The sequence below is a fragment of the Nannospalax galili genome, unplaced genomic scaffold, assembly GCF_000622305.1.
Source record: "Nannospalax galili isolate Female #2095 unplaced genomic scaffold, S.galili_v1.0 scaffold102, whole genome shotgun sequence".
Lineage (NCBI taxonomy): Eukaryota > Metazoa > Chordata > Mammalia > Rodentia > Spalacidae > Nannospalax > Nannospalax galili.
Window position 1 is genome coordinate 2,766,160 of NW_008351958.1, and position 15,123 is coordinate 2,781,282.

The 15,123-nt window shown below is 40.9% G+C and overlaps 1 protein-coding gene across 1 annotated transcript in view; it reads left to right on the forward strand.

Moving 5' to 3' along the window:
- The first annotated feature begins 903 nt into the window (after positions 1 to 903).
- Positions 904 to 15,123, forward strand: part of Kcnb2 (potassium voltage-gated channel subfamily B member 2) — a 456,321-nt gene continuing 442,101 nt past the window's right edge. Inside the window, exon 1 of the mRNA XM_008848881.2 lies at positions 904 to 1,529. The gene's annotated coding sequence lies outside the window, so the exon portion shown is untranslated. The remainder of the gene's footprint in view (positions 1,530 to 15,123) is intronic.

The window sequence follows — 15,123 nt, forward strand, 5'->3', positions numbered from 1 at the left end:
TTTCCTACCTATCAAGAAGCACCCGAGTCAGGAACCTGTGGGGTTGGTCCAGTAATACTGTTTAAGTCCATTGTCTTTACAGTATCTCGAACGGGAGAAAGGGTCTGGCATACCTTATGGCCTGGTCACCAAGGGAGAACTTGGCATAGTTTCCAGCTAGTAAGCAGTCAAGCCAGGGTATGAATAGCGCCCCCGTGGGAATCAAGACTTAAGGCTGCCGCCCACCCATCATTACCCTCAAACCCAGAAAAGCGGGAATGGTCCCCGAAAGGAGCTGGAAGTGCCCAGATTAAAGTCAAAGTCTATCCCCGCAGCTTCTCTTCCAGGAAACACTCTGGGGCCCATTGTTCAGGAGCCACCTCGCCTAGCCCCAGTTCCTGGAGGTCTAGCAGAAAGCCTGGGGTCGCCGAGGGGGTCGGGTAGCTGGAGAGACCCGCAGCTTGCAGCAGAGCAGCCGGGAAATCCCGCAAAGCCACGGGAGAGTCCTGGCGGGGCGTCCCAGGGCTTCCCCCGCGGAGTGTGCGTGCAGTGGCCGCGGGGCTGTGGACCCCTTTCGGCTGCAGCCTGCTAGGAGCTGCGCCAAGAGGCAGGTGGGTGTGGAGCAGGGACCAGAGGCAGCCAGAGGGAGGTGCCGGCCCGGCGAGGTGTGGGCGGTGCCCGATCGCCCGCGCCCGGGCCGCGCCCTGGGCACCGGGGGCGCTGTCGCCCGCCTAGCGCTCCGCTCGGGCTCGGGAGGCCAAGCCCGGCGTTGCCCCTGCAGCGCAGCCCTGCTGCCCACCGCGGGAGCCGCGATCGCCCAGGAGCCGCGGGAGAAGGAGGCAGAGCAGGCAACGGCGGCCGCTTCAGCCTGCGGGTGCGCGGCGCGCAGAACGCGGAAGGCTAGGCTGGGTGGCCGAGGGCGAGCGCGCCGGGCCAGCGAACTGCGGGGCGGAGACCCGGGCGCCCCGCCTCACCTCCCGGGCGCAGGCGGTCGCGGCCGCTCCACAGACACACACCCACCGAGCACCCACCGAGCATCTACCCAGCACCCACTGAACACCCACCAGCACCCGCCGCCCCCGCCGGCCGCCGCCGCCGCGCCTCGGGCAGCAGCAGGAGCGGCCAGTCCCGGGCTAGAGCGGCGCGCGGAGCCCCGCTTGATCTTCCCTTCTCTCCACTCCAGCCTTCTCTGGTCTGGGCGGCGGCAGCAGGGGGATGGGGGCCCCGCGCGGGGAAAGGGGGTGAAGATCGATGGCGATTTTTGTTCTTTTTAAAGGATGCCTTAGCTTCCTCCAGCCGCCTCTTCTGTGAGCCTTCCCGCTAGAGAACCAGACTGAAGGATGTAAAGAGACAGAAAGCCGCCAGGAGCTCCAGCCAGCCGGGAAGACCTCCTCTCCGCGGAGGGGAGGGGGATTTCCAGCGACACTTCATTGGCGAAGGGGACCGTCGCAGGGAGAGGAGCCCCCAGAGGGATCAGGGAATCCCACAGCTCTTTGTGGCGCCCGAGCCCGAGCCTGTGCCGCCGGCTGAGCGGGGTCTAGGGGAGCTAGGTAAGTGGACCGGGCTTTGCTGCTCCGGGAGGGGTCTTCTTTAAGGATGCGACGTCTAGGCAGCCTAGCCAGACTCGAGTTGCCAAAGGAACTGGAAACTGCCATATGGCGCCCAGTCAACTTACACACAAACCTGACTTAGCCCTGACCAGGTTATTAATGCAAGGCTCCTTCCCAGTGGGAAAGGCACGCGAGTGTGAGCCTCTGAAAAGCCCTCCAAACAGCCTGGCTGGGAACCGATGGGAACTGTTGTATGTAGGAGCGGAGCCCTTGTTGCCTTCTGTTCATTTGTTGGTAAATGCTACACTTGCACGCACACACTTGTGGGACTGGACTTAGGGAGTGTGATGTCCCCGGTGTATGCACAGTCCTCAAAACACAGAAACATGCAGGCATTTGATTCCTCCAGGGTGCGCGGTCTTGCTTCTGTATGTAGCAAGGCTCCTTAGAGCCAGAGAGAACAGGTCTCTAAGGGATGAGCTCCAAGGCTGTTTCCAACACACTCTTCCAAGGGGATTTGGGAATATAGTTGCCCTGAATGGCACCAAAAGACACCCACCATTTGCCTCATCATTTGCTCCCCCAGGCTTAATGACCTTTTCCAAGATAGTATGCTGCCATCCATTTTTTCAAATTAGGAGCAGTTATGTGTATCCATTCATAAAAAGTGTCACTGTGCAATGTACGTAAACATGCCATTTATGACCACACAAATGTTTTAACAGTAAAAATAATAAATACAAGATTAATACTGGAAAATGTAATATGCCCAGATGTACACTGGACTGATTTCTCTCAGGTTCAACATTTCTTCTAATCAAGTCATTATGCAATCATGTCAATATTTTAATAGCACTTTACATTTCTATTTTTGTATTGATTGGTTTAGGGATTTGGTTGGCAATCTGATTTTTTTAAAGCCCAGCTCAAAGGAAGAGCAAAGATTTTAGTGTTATTGTTTTAAAATGTCTAGTATTGTGTGGGACAGACATCTCTTGGCTTATTATTCAGTAAGTAGCATCAGCCTAATCAGTACATTTCATAGAACTAGCAAATGATAATTTTGCTAATATCAGAAGTCTTAACTGCTAGTACTGAAAGATTTACAAGAATTTTAACAAGAAAATAACATTTAAAAATTATATATATCTATATAATAAAGTTTTATCTGTTTTACTCTTTCGATGTATGTGGGGGGTGTATTGATAGATATAAAACTGTCCCAAGCTTATCTTGTAATAGATGAATAAACCCTACTGACATCTAGGTTAAAGAGCTCTGTTTTTAAATTAAGCTAAACTCATACAGCCCAGTAGTTTGGCCTATTATGCATATATTTGTGTATTTATTTGCTGCTTGAGGTGTTGTTTTTAATGTAGGGCTTATTTGTGTAGTTACACAGATTCTGAGACTATTGACGGTCCAATGTATAAATAGCTCCCTCCTCCTCCCACTGAAAGCAAAGTATCTTAGTCAAATTAAAATGTTAATATGCACCCACAAAGCCAATCCTTTGGTCTCTTCCCTCATGAGGTGCCACAAGATTCTAATGTAAACTCCTTTTGCTGGCACTACTCAGACTTCTGGAGACAGAAATGCATCTCTTGGCAGTTCTCTAGGCTTTCTTGCTCCTTCAACCTTCATCTTCCCTTCCTAGGTTAGCACCCCCAAATCTCCTCTTACACAACCCTTACACACACACACACACACACACACACACACACACACACACACACTGCAGAACAGGGGTCTTGGACCAGCCACCTTAAGTTCTAATCCTCACATTGTATTCTACTTGTTCTCTTTTCTTTTTCTCTTCTTCCTTTTTTTTTTTGTCTGAAGAGAATGCACACATCTTTCAAAGCTATTTCCAAATTCACATTTTTCCACACCCTCAGTTTAGTTTTCCACGCATGCTTGTTTATTAAATATTCAAATTTAGATTAAACTACTGGGAATGAGTACCTTGTCTAATGCTTTTTGTTTGGCTTTTAAAACTTCCTTGTTGATGACATGGGTCAACAGAAGACATGAGCCTGCCCTTCTAGGGCGTTAAACGGTGAGATTGCTAGAAAAAATGTAATTTCAGAATATTCAGGAAATTTCGAGGCATAGTTGGTCAGGTTTTTTAGTACATCCATTTGCAGGTATACAGAGGTATAAATCCCTGGAGCACTGAAAAGTATTTTTTCTTGAGAAAAAAATATGTGACATTTTGAACAGGTCTTATAGAGAGTCCACTATACACATATACATATTATGAAAGTAGAACATATTACTGACAATCTAGGAAACTCATAAGATATATTTAATTATTCCCTAATCCATGTTTTTCTTTGATTGATTCCTTAAATTTTACTATCTCTTATTGATTAATTCCTATGGAAATTCTTAAAGTTGATAGAAAATTTCCTCCTGTGCATTTTAAGGTAAATATATGCGGTTAAGTAAGATTTGCTTGTATTCATCAAGTGGAATTTGCATAAAAGCATGATGCCTATTAATTTCATAAAATATTAAGAGAGTAGAGAGTACAGATGTGTTATATGTGAGTTCTTTTAAGTTCAGACCATTTTTGAAATTAAGACTTTATGATCATATTACTCCCAGAACGATAAAATAAACTTTGTAGAGCAGAGCAGTTTTAAATTTTAGTCACATACTAGAAGTACATCATAGTCTAAATCTACAGTCCATTCTTTTTTATTGCTTATTTCCCCCTGTGCTTCAAAGATGTATGCTCTCCGCAGTTTTTTACCAAAGTTTAGGCTGTGAGGCAGAAAGTCAAATGTGTCAGAAGGAGTCCTTTGACCTTTGTGAGCCAAGTTTTCCTGTGTCCTCTTTAAAGCGCTATTTCCCATAGTCTGAATCATATCCATCCTTACTTTCAGATTTAATGTTTTAGAGGCACTCACTAAGTAGTTCATTAATTTATGCATTACTTATTAAATACGTATAAGAAGGTACTTGATTAGAATGTAAAAGTGCCAAAGGTATAAAAAACAATGGCTTCCCTCAGAGTTTTTATAATGTAGAGAATAAAAAAAATGCTCTTGAACTTATTGGAGAATCACAATTTTAGTTCACAGTGAGAGCTCTCCTGCATTCAGAAACGAGTTTAACAATTTCACACTTAATAAGTCAATCAAGACAAATTCATTAACATTTGTCACAGGTTACACATTTGGGAATTCTCAGAAAACATCATTAATACCAGCAACACTAAATTTTATGAAATATTTCCTTTTAGATTAAGAATATTTTCATTATAAATTAGAGCATTTATATTATTTTCTTTGAATAAATATAATAATTCTTATATCCAACACTTACATGAGGCAGGTGCTGCCTTAAGCGTTTTGCAAATACTAATTTTTCATTCTCACAGCCACATTATGCCAGTCACCAATGACTTTTATAATACAGATGTGAAAAGTAGTGTTCAGATACCTTTCTTTCCTACAGTCACATAGGAAGGACATGGAGAGGTCTAGCTGGAAGCCAGTGTTTTGGGTTCAGGAACCCTGAAATTACTATAATTTTAGGGAAGATGAAGGATGGTCACAGATAGAAGAAGAAAGGTATGAGCATTTCCAGGATTTATTTGGAGCTCATCTTCTCACTAAAGGAGGGCATGATTATCAGGAAAAGTGGATGCTTAAGAAAGGCCAAATATGAGGACTTTATTTTTATTTGAATAGGAGGAAACCCACAAATGGTCCACATGAATCTGAAATAAGAAAATAGTTATTAGCTAGAGGCTGATTTTCAAACTATGGTGGGCTTTCCTAAGGAATCTGACATGTTAGAAAGCACCCTGCTTATTATGACCATTAAAAATGGCTCAGCTGGTAACACTCTTGCCTTTTAAGCACAAGAGTCTGAATTTGAGTTCCAGAACCCACATAAAAATGCTGGGCATGGTAGTGTGTGCTTATAGTGGAGAGGCTGAGACAGGAGGAGCCCTGGCCAGCCATGCTAGCCCTTTAACATTTTCATCAAGAAAACTTAAATAATATTTGAAACAAAGTTCTTTCTAAGTAATTACTGCTCCTGTTTATATAGAAAATACCATCTGGATTAAATTTGAAAGAAAAAATGATTAAATATTGCTTGTAAGATGCCATAGAATCAAATATTTGGATTCATCTTCATGATTGATTGACACTTTTATTTTTCACATAGATCCTATGTCTCATAGGCTTAATGTTTTAGTGTAACCAACTTTCAACCTACAATTAGCTTGTAGAATAAAAGTTCACTTTAAACCTTATACATTCTCATGAAAACAGAGCTTTAAGTGATGTTCACATCCTCAGACAAATCTACCAAATCCATTTCAATCAATAATATACTTGAAGTATTGTACTGTTAGTAATAACACCACCAGGACCATTATCCCTAACAATATTCCTGGGGAATGGTTCATTTAAATAATGCACATTGCCTTCTTGTCCAAGACTCTGGGATACAAACAGGATGTAGTACCAGCCAGGCCCACAGGGAGGAGGGAAATGAAGAGAGTTGAGCACAAGAAGCTCTGATACTAGGCCACATAAAGAAAGCTTTATAAGATTGGTATAGGCAAGGCACTGAATAATTGATTCACAGTTCTAGCCCAAGAGCCAGAAACTGCATACACCCTTAGGATTCTCATCTGATGCTTCTCCCTGAAGGATTCTACCCAGCTCCTCCTCTGTGCTGAGTCCCACAAGGATAAGATGTTATGCACTCTCAGTCCAGAGACTTACACAAATAAATCCTGACAACATATCATAAATGTTATTGGTGGGTGGCCTAGAAGTTCATTTGAGTAGCTGTATCATAGAAGGACTCTGGCATAAGGAAATATAGTTGCTTTAAGTTCTTCCATATATTTAGAGCCATGATTCTGTCTCAGTTAGATCAAGTGCCCCCTTTTTATAGGCAGTATTTTGCAATGTCCCTTTTGCTTTCCTGAAATATTTATATATATATAATATAACCTATCTGCACATGCATTTTTAAAATAAGATAAATTTCCCATATGTAATAGAAAATTCAAATAAAAAGAAGGTCACTTTAGAGAAAATAGCAGGTATGCCAATATGTAAGTGTTCAGATATAGCTGCACAGAAGATATAGTAAAACAGATGCTACTGAAAATGCATAAGTTGAGATAACTTTGGGTAAGAAGATAATATTCTGTTGAATATTGGTGACACTTGTAAATTTGTCATTTTGAAATGAGAGTGAAATGAATATATTCCTTGAGTGTGACAGCTGCACATTGCAAGCAGATGTGGGTGTGTCATGTAGTAGTGAATCAATTAATACGAATAGCATTATATCTGGTGACACAATTTTTCAAAGTGTTGAACGAATCTTGATGACGTTCCAAATGTGGTAGTTATATTCCTAGAAACCTTATGTAAAAATATGCTCTGTGCAATACATTAAGATCTAGGGGGTTGCTTACAGAGATGTCTAGTGAGATGTATAGAACTTTTGGAGGACATAAGGTTTCTGTGTGCATGGTGAGGGTTCTTGCATTCCTGGACCTTGATGCCCAAATACTTCACAACCATAGAAAACTCACTCAAAAGGGACCACATTCTTCCTCTTAGAAGCTCTAATTCTGTCTACATTTTCCCATTAAAGGAAGCCAGTGTGGCACTAATGCATGACTGGCTGATTTGAAAAAAAGTACTCTTAAGCTTTTTAGTAGGAAGGTAAGTTTAGTGACTGGCTACATAACAAGCAGAATAAACAACAGCAAATCAAAGCACATAGCCACTAAGCATGCAAAACATCCCGATAGTAGGCACCATCTGTAAGGCTGGCTGACGGGCATGATCTGATCATAGCTGTCAGAGTTTCATTTCCTACGTGGGAGTGTCAGACAAGTCTTCACAGATGAAGTGACATCTAAGCTCATTTTTAAAAGATGAGTAAGCATTTCCCAGGTAGAGAAGGAGGCAGATGGAGTACAGTCTAGGCAGAGGGAACAGCATTTGCAAAGCATTATCAGGAAAAGGGCTAGGTTGGTAACTGACTCAGTATTGACAGTTGTAGGAAACTGCTGTGAGATGAGGCTGAAGAAAACAATGACTGAGGATCAGATAGCAAAGTTTTATGTGCCATCTTAAGTCATTTGGATTTTATCCTGTGGGACAGTCTAATGGGGCCATGTGTAATTTAAAAATAAAAAAGTGACACATTCCTTTTTATTTTGGGAGATAATCTCTAATTTGGAATGATGTGGTTGGATTATGAGAGATGTTACGAATGATGCCTGGGAGACTAGTTAGAAGGCTGCTGTGGAGTGCACGTAGGATAAGAAACAGACCTTCCCTTAAACAGGGATAATGAAGAGAGAGAGAAAGATTTAAGATTCTGATAGCAAACACTTGCAATCTAAGCATCTCCAATATTTCAAATGCTGCTGTGGTCACAATAGCCAATTCTAGCCTTCCTTCCTTTTCTTCAAGTGTCACTGTATATGTTGAGATGACTTGAACTTCTATAATAGATCTCCACATTTCAGTGGTTAACAGAATAAACACTTTTCACTTCCACAAGGACCCAGTGCAGTGATTTGAGAACCCAGACTCTGTTTCCTGCATCAAACTGGCAGTTGTGGAGGAGAATGAGTCTGGAGGAGCCACATCTCCAAAGAGACAGACTTCATTTCTGTTATCAATTCTGTTGGTTAGGTAGTCAGTCACCTTGGTAATCTGGTTACAATGTGACTTGGAATATGGAACTCCTGGCTGAGCAGCCACTCCCAGCAACAAGCCCATTTCATGAAAAAAAGAGTCATTTCTATCATTATCAGCCACTCTGGCTACACGTGGGAAAACTTTTACTCCATTTAACCATGTGAATTCCACCCGCCACTACATTTATCTCTAAGCGTAGTGATGCTGAGTTCTCCCTCCCCATTAAGTCTGGAAAGAGTCCCTCACTGTTGTTTTTTACTAAAAAAAAAAAGTCTTAGTGGATTCCTGATATTTATGTATGGACTAGGTTTGGATCTATGGAAAGCCATAGATCTGGAAGGTAGAAGAAATCTTAGTGGATATTGCTAAAGATTCCCTGCCCTGGCAGTGAAGAAATTCTTTAGCAGCCCCTGGATTCACTATGTTGGAAGAACCCTGTTCCTTGTTCTCTGTAGCTCTGGCCACTCTAGGAGTCTATTGTCTGTCAGTGTCCACAAATCCATCCAAACTGGGTGTGGAGACATGTGGCTTTCCTGGAACTTAAATTGCCCTCTCAGCTTGTTTCTCTTCTATCTAAGGCTATATGCCCAGAAATTGTTTTAGAATGATTTTATTTTTTTTTCTTTTCCTCGGGGTCATCTTTGAATTTCTTTGACAGCACAATTCCTTCAAAATCTTCCTGGGTTATTTTTCTGTTGGCTTTTGATTATCCTACTTGACCACAGGAACACTGTTTCCTATTTATACTTCTTGAGCCCATTTCATTTCTTTGTTCGTGTCTCAACTGTCTGAATCTCAAGTGGTTACTTTTGGGGTCATTTGCAAAATAGGCTTGGGTGGTTATGTAAGCTTGTTAAACAGATATTTGCTGAAAGACCGAGTTACTTTTTCTAATTGGGAAGTACAAATGGACATCTGTGGGCATTTGTTACCCAAAGTGTCCTGCACACTGTCCATCACCTTTAGAAGTCCCTGAAGCAGTGGGCTGTTCAGGTTTGAATGTCTAGCATCTCTAAATTTTTGTTTATTCCCGTTTATCTCTGTTTTCAAGATAGCAGTTTAACCAGAGCATAGAACAGCATCAGGCTACTGACTTCTGTATCCATTTTCTTGATGGTGGACAGTCAATGTCACAATATTTTGATTTTTATAAGGGAAGCACCTCAATTCAGGGTACCAATTTCAATTTCAGAGTAAGGTAGGATAGTGGTAACTGCAAATAGCACTGAATGCTAGCTATTCGACATAGTGTATAACTCACTAACAGTAAAAAAAAGAGAGAGAGGGAGAAAGAAAGGAGTGAGAGAGGGGAGGAGAAAGATGCAGTAAAGAGTTGGAAGGGAGGGGTAGAGAGAGGTAGAGAGAGAGAGAGGCACAACTACTTCTTAAGCATCTTGGCTCAGATATGAAACACTTCTGCTCTCATTCTACTAATGAGTATTCCTAAAACGGCCCCATTCTAAGTAGATGAGGACTGGGAAATGGAATCCCTGGCTCAACAGGAACTTCTTAGCGACAGTTCTCTCAAATGAAGGTGAAACATAAATTTAAATACTCAACTGTCTGGGCTGTAGTCATCTTCCTTCAAAATAAATTAGGTGGAAATGGGTACGACTTAAACCCAATCACTAGTTAACCCTTGCTATGGATGGCATACCACATTTTCCTGGCATCTCTTTGGCTCTCTGCCCAGACCTTTGAGACATCTTCCTCTGGGACACATCTTCCTTCATTCTCTGAAGCCTCGCTATTATAAGGCTCTGGTATATAACAGACTTTGGCTGAGTGCTTTGGGATAAAGGATGGTGATTATAGCACAGACAAGAAATTAATTCTAATTAAATGTTAGCTGTCACTGCTCCTGGCATGTATGTACCATTTCTCACCACAAGGGCTTTCCCACTGGCTCATATCTCACCAGAGCCCAGACATCAGCCATTTGCTGATCTCTCTTTTCCTCCACATACTTCCTCTACTCCATTCAGAATTGTACCATTGTCCTGTTCTTTGTCAAGATGCCAGTGGATGACTCCAAAAGTCAGAGGTAGTTCATTATGCAGAACAGTTTAACTCGCGTTTGTCTCATTTCCACAAGGACACTTGGCTCTAATACCCTAAAACTTGACTGTGGTTTTCTTTTCTTTTCTGAAACAAAGAAGCAGTTCTTACTGTTTCTCATCATGTGAAATTATAGCCAGCTTTCCAGAAGACATGTGCTCAGCAAGTATTTATTAAGAACTTTTTGGGCGTAAGCACTCTGCTAGCTTATGAGGTTGAAGAAGCTTAGTGTTTCCCCTCATGGGTGTTAGTGTCTATCTGAGAGCAAGGATGGGCTCCCCAGCTCTCCATTAGTGCTGATTTCTCTGAGTCTGCCCTAGTTCTAGACCATTGATGGTCATTTGGGTGATGGAATAGTTTGAGAGGAAAGCGAGAAGCCGTGTGCGGACGGTGGAGTATTAAACTGGGAGAGCTGAGGTATTATGCTGTCATCATTTTCCAGAGATAATTCTGTACTCTCTCTGGACTCTAGGACTTAGTTATTTGGTTCTTTGTACTCTCTTGTGTTTTGGCAGGCACGGTGAGCCTGGCCTACAAGGGGGTAAGGCAGTTAAGGGCAGTGTGACATCTGGAAGACTGGAGCATATGACAAATGGCAGTCTACAGAGTCAGGAAGTTGAGCTTTAGAAATATGGCAGGATGTCCTGACTGTATATGGGAAAAGATGTCAAAGCAAGCAACTATTAGTGTTTGATTCAGGCGGGATCAAAATGGTCATGCCCAGTGAGCTGCGTGTTGTGCTTTGTAGGCTCATAGGGTTTAGAAAAAGCCTCTCTCTCAAGTAGCTGGCAGGGCTCCACCCAGTTTATATCTCTATTCTCAGGAAAACCAGATGATTGTCACATGAATGAAGGGACTCAGGAATGGTATACAGGGCCATTTCTTATGCATCACCAAGATACCAGCCCCTCTTTCTTGGATTTTTCTCTATAACTACTCACTGAACTGTTTCTTCTCTTACCTTTTAACTAATTTGGCAATTTATGTTTTCCTACAAATATAAAATTTGATTATTTCATTCATCCCCCTTTTTCTTTCTTGTTTTTTTTTCTTTTCCTAATGATAAACTACTGAGCCAAGGCCCTGCACTACTTATACTCACATACTCCTTATATTTTTCTTGCCAGGGACCAAGGTGTTTCTGGAATCTAAGACGCATTAGTAACTGGAGGAGCAGGGTATCAGGTGTGAGAATGGGGTGGGTGGTACACAGGAATACAAATGCAGATGAGGTAAAGCATGGTGCTTCCAATAAAACTTTTCTCTCTTCTTTGTTAAAAACAGAACTAAATTCTTTTAAAGAACAGAACTCAGACTGACAGCTTCCCAGGAAAGTTTCCAGTAGAACTAGAACTATATATCTGGGTTTTCCAATACAGTAACCACTAGCCACACTAGCTATTGAATACTTGGAATGTGATTTCTGATACTAAAACATTGGAGCTACAGTGGCTAGTGATTAAAGTACTAGAAAGTGTAGATATAGAGTATTATTCACATGAATTAATTCAGGAAACCTAAGTTTCAAAAGCAGCATGATTTAAATTCCAGAAATAGACATTTACAAACAATGTTGGCCCTCTGTTTACCATCTGTGAACATGTCAGCCATTCCTAGCTCCTAGTGCCTGCTTTGGCTGAGATGAAATCTTCCAGGTACATCCTACTAAAGAGATCTCAATGCAGCAGTTCTTATTTCTAACCATAGCAATTGCTCTGTTTTGATGTCATTTCTCAATTTAGGTGATTTGAACGAAATGTAAAGTACCATACGGACACCGAGCTCTCTTTTTGTATCTGTCTCCTGTGACTGTAAATGTTTTCTCACGTCAGCTGTCCTGGACAGGACTTTTCTTTTTCTTTTTGGTAGCCTCTTCTTTTCTGTTTCTTTTTCTAGTCATATTTCCTAAGTTCTTAAATGACACAGATACATAGTTTTGTCCTTTAACAAGTTCCTTTTCATTTGTGTATTGATTTCTTTTTTCTGTGTTTATTTACAAAACTTGTTTTCTCAGTTTAGTTCAATAGGAAAAAAAGCAGATCAACAAAAAGATCAACTAGTCAGATCATTAGTGTGCGTGCTCATGCACACAAGTGCACAGAGACCCCACTTCTGAAATAACGATAGCTCTTGGTTAATTAATAACGTAATAATTTCAATACTAATTATGTGAAGTATATAAGGTACCGTATCACTTTGACGTGGATTTTTTCCTATTACTGAAATAATATGACACTTCCTTTGATATTTTTTTCTGTATCTCTCTGAATCTTTCTTTAAAGAATTTTATAATTTCATACAACAGTTTTTCCATCAAATTTAGACTCCCTTCCCCCATCCATGCCCCCTCATCCCCTCTACCAGACTTCCTGCATTTTGCCATACATGTTAAGTCCAATCCAGTCAAGCATTTGTACCCAGATGGCCTTCAGTGTAAATTCGTCCGCAGGAATTTAGTCAGCCAGGACCTGAGAGTGCTGGAGAGATGGCTCAGCATTAAGAGTACTGGGTACTCTTGCAGAGGACCCTGTTCGGTCCCAACATCCACATGGCAGTTCATAATTGTCTGTAACTCCAGTTCCAGGGGATCTGATGTTTTCTGCTACTCTCCACAGACACTGCTCATGCAAGTGGCACATATATGTAAATGCAGACAAACTCTCATATACAAAATAAAATAAACAAATCCCTAAAGTAAAAACAAAAAAATAAAGCATCTGTAGATCTGGCTCTTGAATTATTTGTCCCATTTGTCTCAAGAATAAAGCATTCTCATAAGGTCATCCTGGAATAAAATTGTGGTGTTTAGAAGGGGAAAACTATGAACTACCATAGCAAAGTAATGTTTTACAAAAAAGCCATCTATCTTGATTCCTTTATCCTCAGTCTGAATAGCTCATAACAAATGGGTCCAGGGGCTTTCATAGTAAATGTCTCCAGTTCATAAAATCCTGTTTATTAATCTGATTATATTAAATATTAACTTACTTTTGAGACAAATGTCACTTTAAATTTGGATTCCTATCTTCTTAAAAATCGAAGGAGAGCATTTTCGTTAGGTTTTATGGAACACATGCACAGAGAAGCTGAGAAGCTATTCAAAAGCTACTTCTTAAACTTGCCTCTGGTTTGATGCAGGCCTTACACAGCACTTGGTTTCCAGCATGTATGCAGCTAAAACAGGCGTTATAGTAAGAGTTTTTGCATTTTTTTAAAATCCAGGGACATATTTTCTTGATAGTATTTTATAGCATTGGGAATAGAATACTTAATAGGTAGTATATATTCAGTAAATATTTGTTGAATAAGCTAACATATTAGTAAAATCTCAGAAAATTAAAAATACTGAACAGCGGCTAACAGTGTACTTGCCATAAACAACAATTATATTCTACAAAGTATTTGGAATTGTACAGGTTTTTTTGAATCAGGTAGAAAGTTTCAACTAGGTTTTGGCTTAATAGTCGACCCCATAATATTATCCGGACTTATATAACACATGTAAGAACACAAATTCAAAAGTTCCTGTAATATTCTTTGCAGTAATTCTGTGAGTTGCTTGAAAACAAAGCATGCTTTACCCAGTTTTGTCTCCTCTGCATTTATTATGACAGTGACAGCCAAGTTTTAGAAGGAAGAGAAAAAATGAGAAAGGAATAATGGATCTAAATCAATATTTCTTATTTATATTTCAGGTTCTTTTCACAGGCTGATTATTATTGAAACTGTAGAAATTATAGAAGCATGTTGTAGCTAGACTCTTAAATAATGGGGTTCAGCTCACCAGTATTTACAGGTTTCACTGAATATGAGAAACTCAGATTATTCCTCTTCACAGTACTCTCCTCTACCATTTTCATTTTATTTATTTTTGATGCTCTGAGGTAGCAGGTTCTAATGCAAAAAGTTAAGGAGCTTTGTCCTCTAGCCCTCATGCTGAATAGACCCTGGGAAGATGATTTAAATCCACCGACGTTGTTTCTCTTCTAAATACTATGAATTTCTAAAATTTTTAACAGGAAGAAACATTTTTCAGAGTCTGTATTAGCCATAAATGTTGAATATTAACACAGTGACTGGAGAGAGTAGGTAAAGTGATTCTGTGCAAATATAAAGGCCTGAGTCTGAATTTGCAGCACCTTACTAAGAGCCAGACACAGAGGTGGGATTGGAGACAAGCAGATCCTTGGAGCTCCCTAGTTAGCCAGTGTAGCTTAAATAGCAAGCTCCAGGTCAGTGAGATGCTGTCTCAAAAGATAAGGTGGAACTTGCTAAGGGAAGACACCAGACATCTACCTCTGGCCTCCACAGATGCACACATGGGTGAACTCATGCACACTGACTGACAGACAGACAGACAGACAGACAGACACACACACACACACACACATACACACACACCATACACAAATGCACACACAGAGGAACAGTAATGATAGCATTACTTCTGAAAACCAGATACTAAAAATTTCATTTACTGCAGAAAGTTTAGAGCTGTGGGTACTCTTGCCAATCTTACCATTTCTATCCAAAAGAACATGATGCAATAGATGTTGTACATGTGAGTTAGGTCAAAGGGTAGATATAATGGTACTTTTATCTTTGGGAGCTCTATCCTTTTTCTTATATCATGCAAGGAAGACTGCATTTATTTTTTGTTCTGAGGATCTTGCCATCCAGGGAAAACTCTCAATTTCTTATGGAATTAGAAGTATGAACTTTGCATAAAGATAATGCTGGATGCAGAGGGGGCATCTTGGAGCTAACACTTATCAGTTGTATCATCTTGGACAAGAAATTTGCCTTTCTGCACCTCAGTCTATCTATAAGTAAGA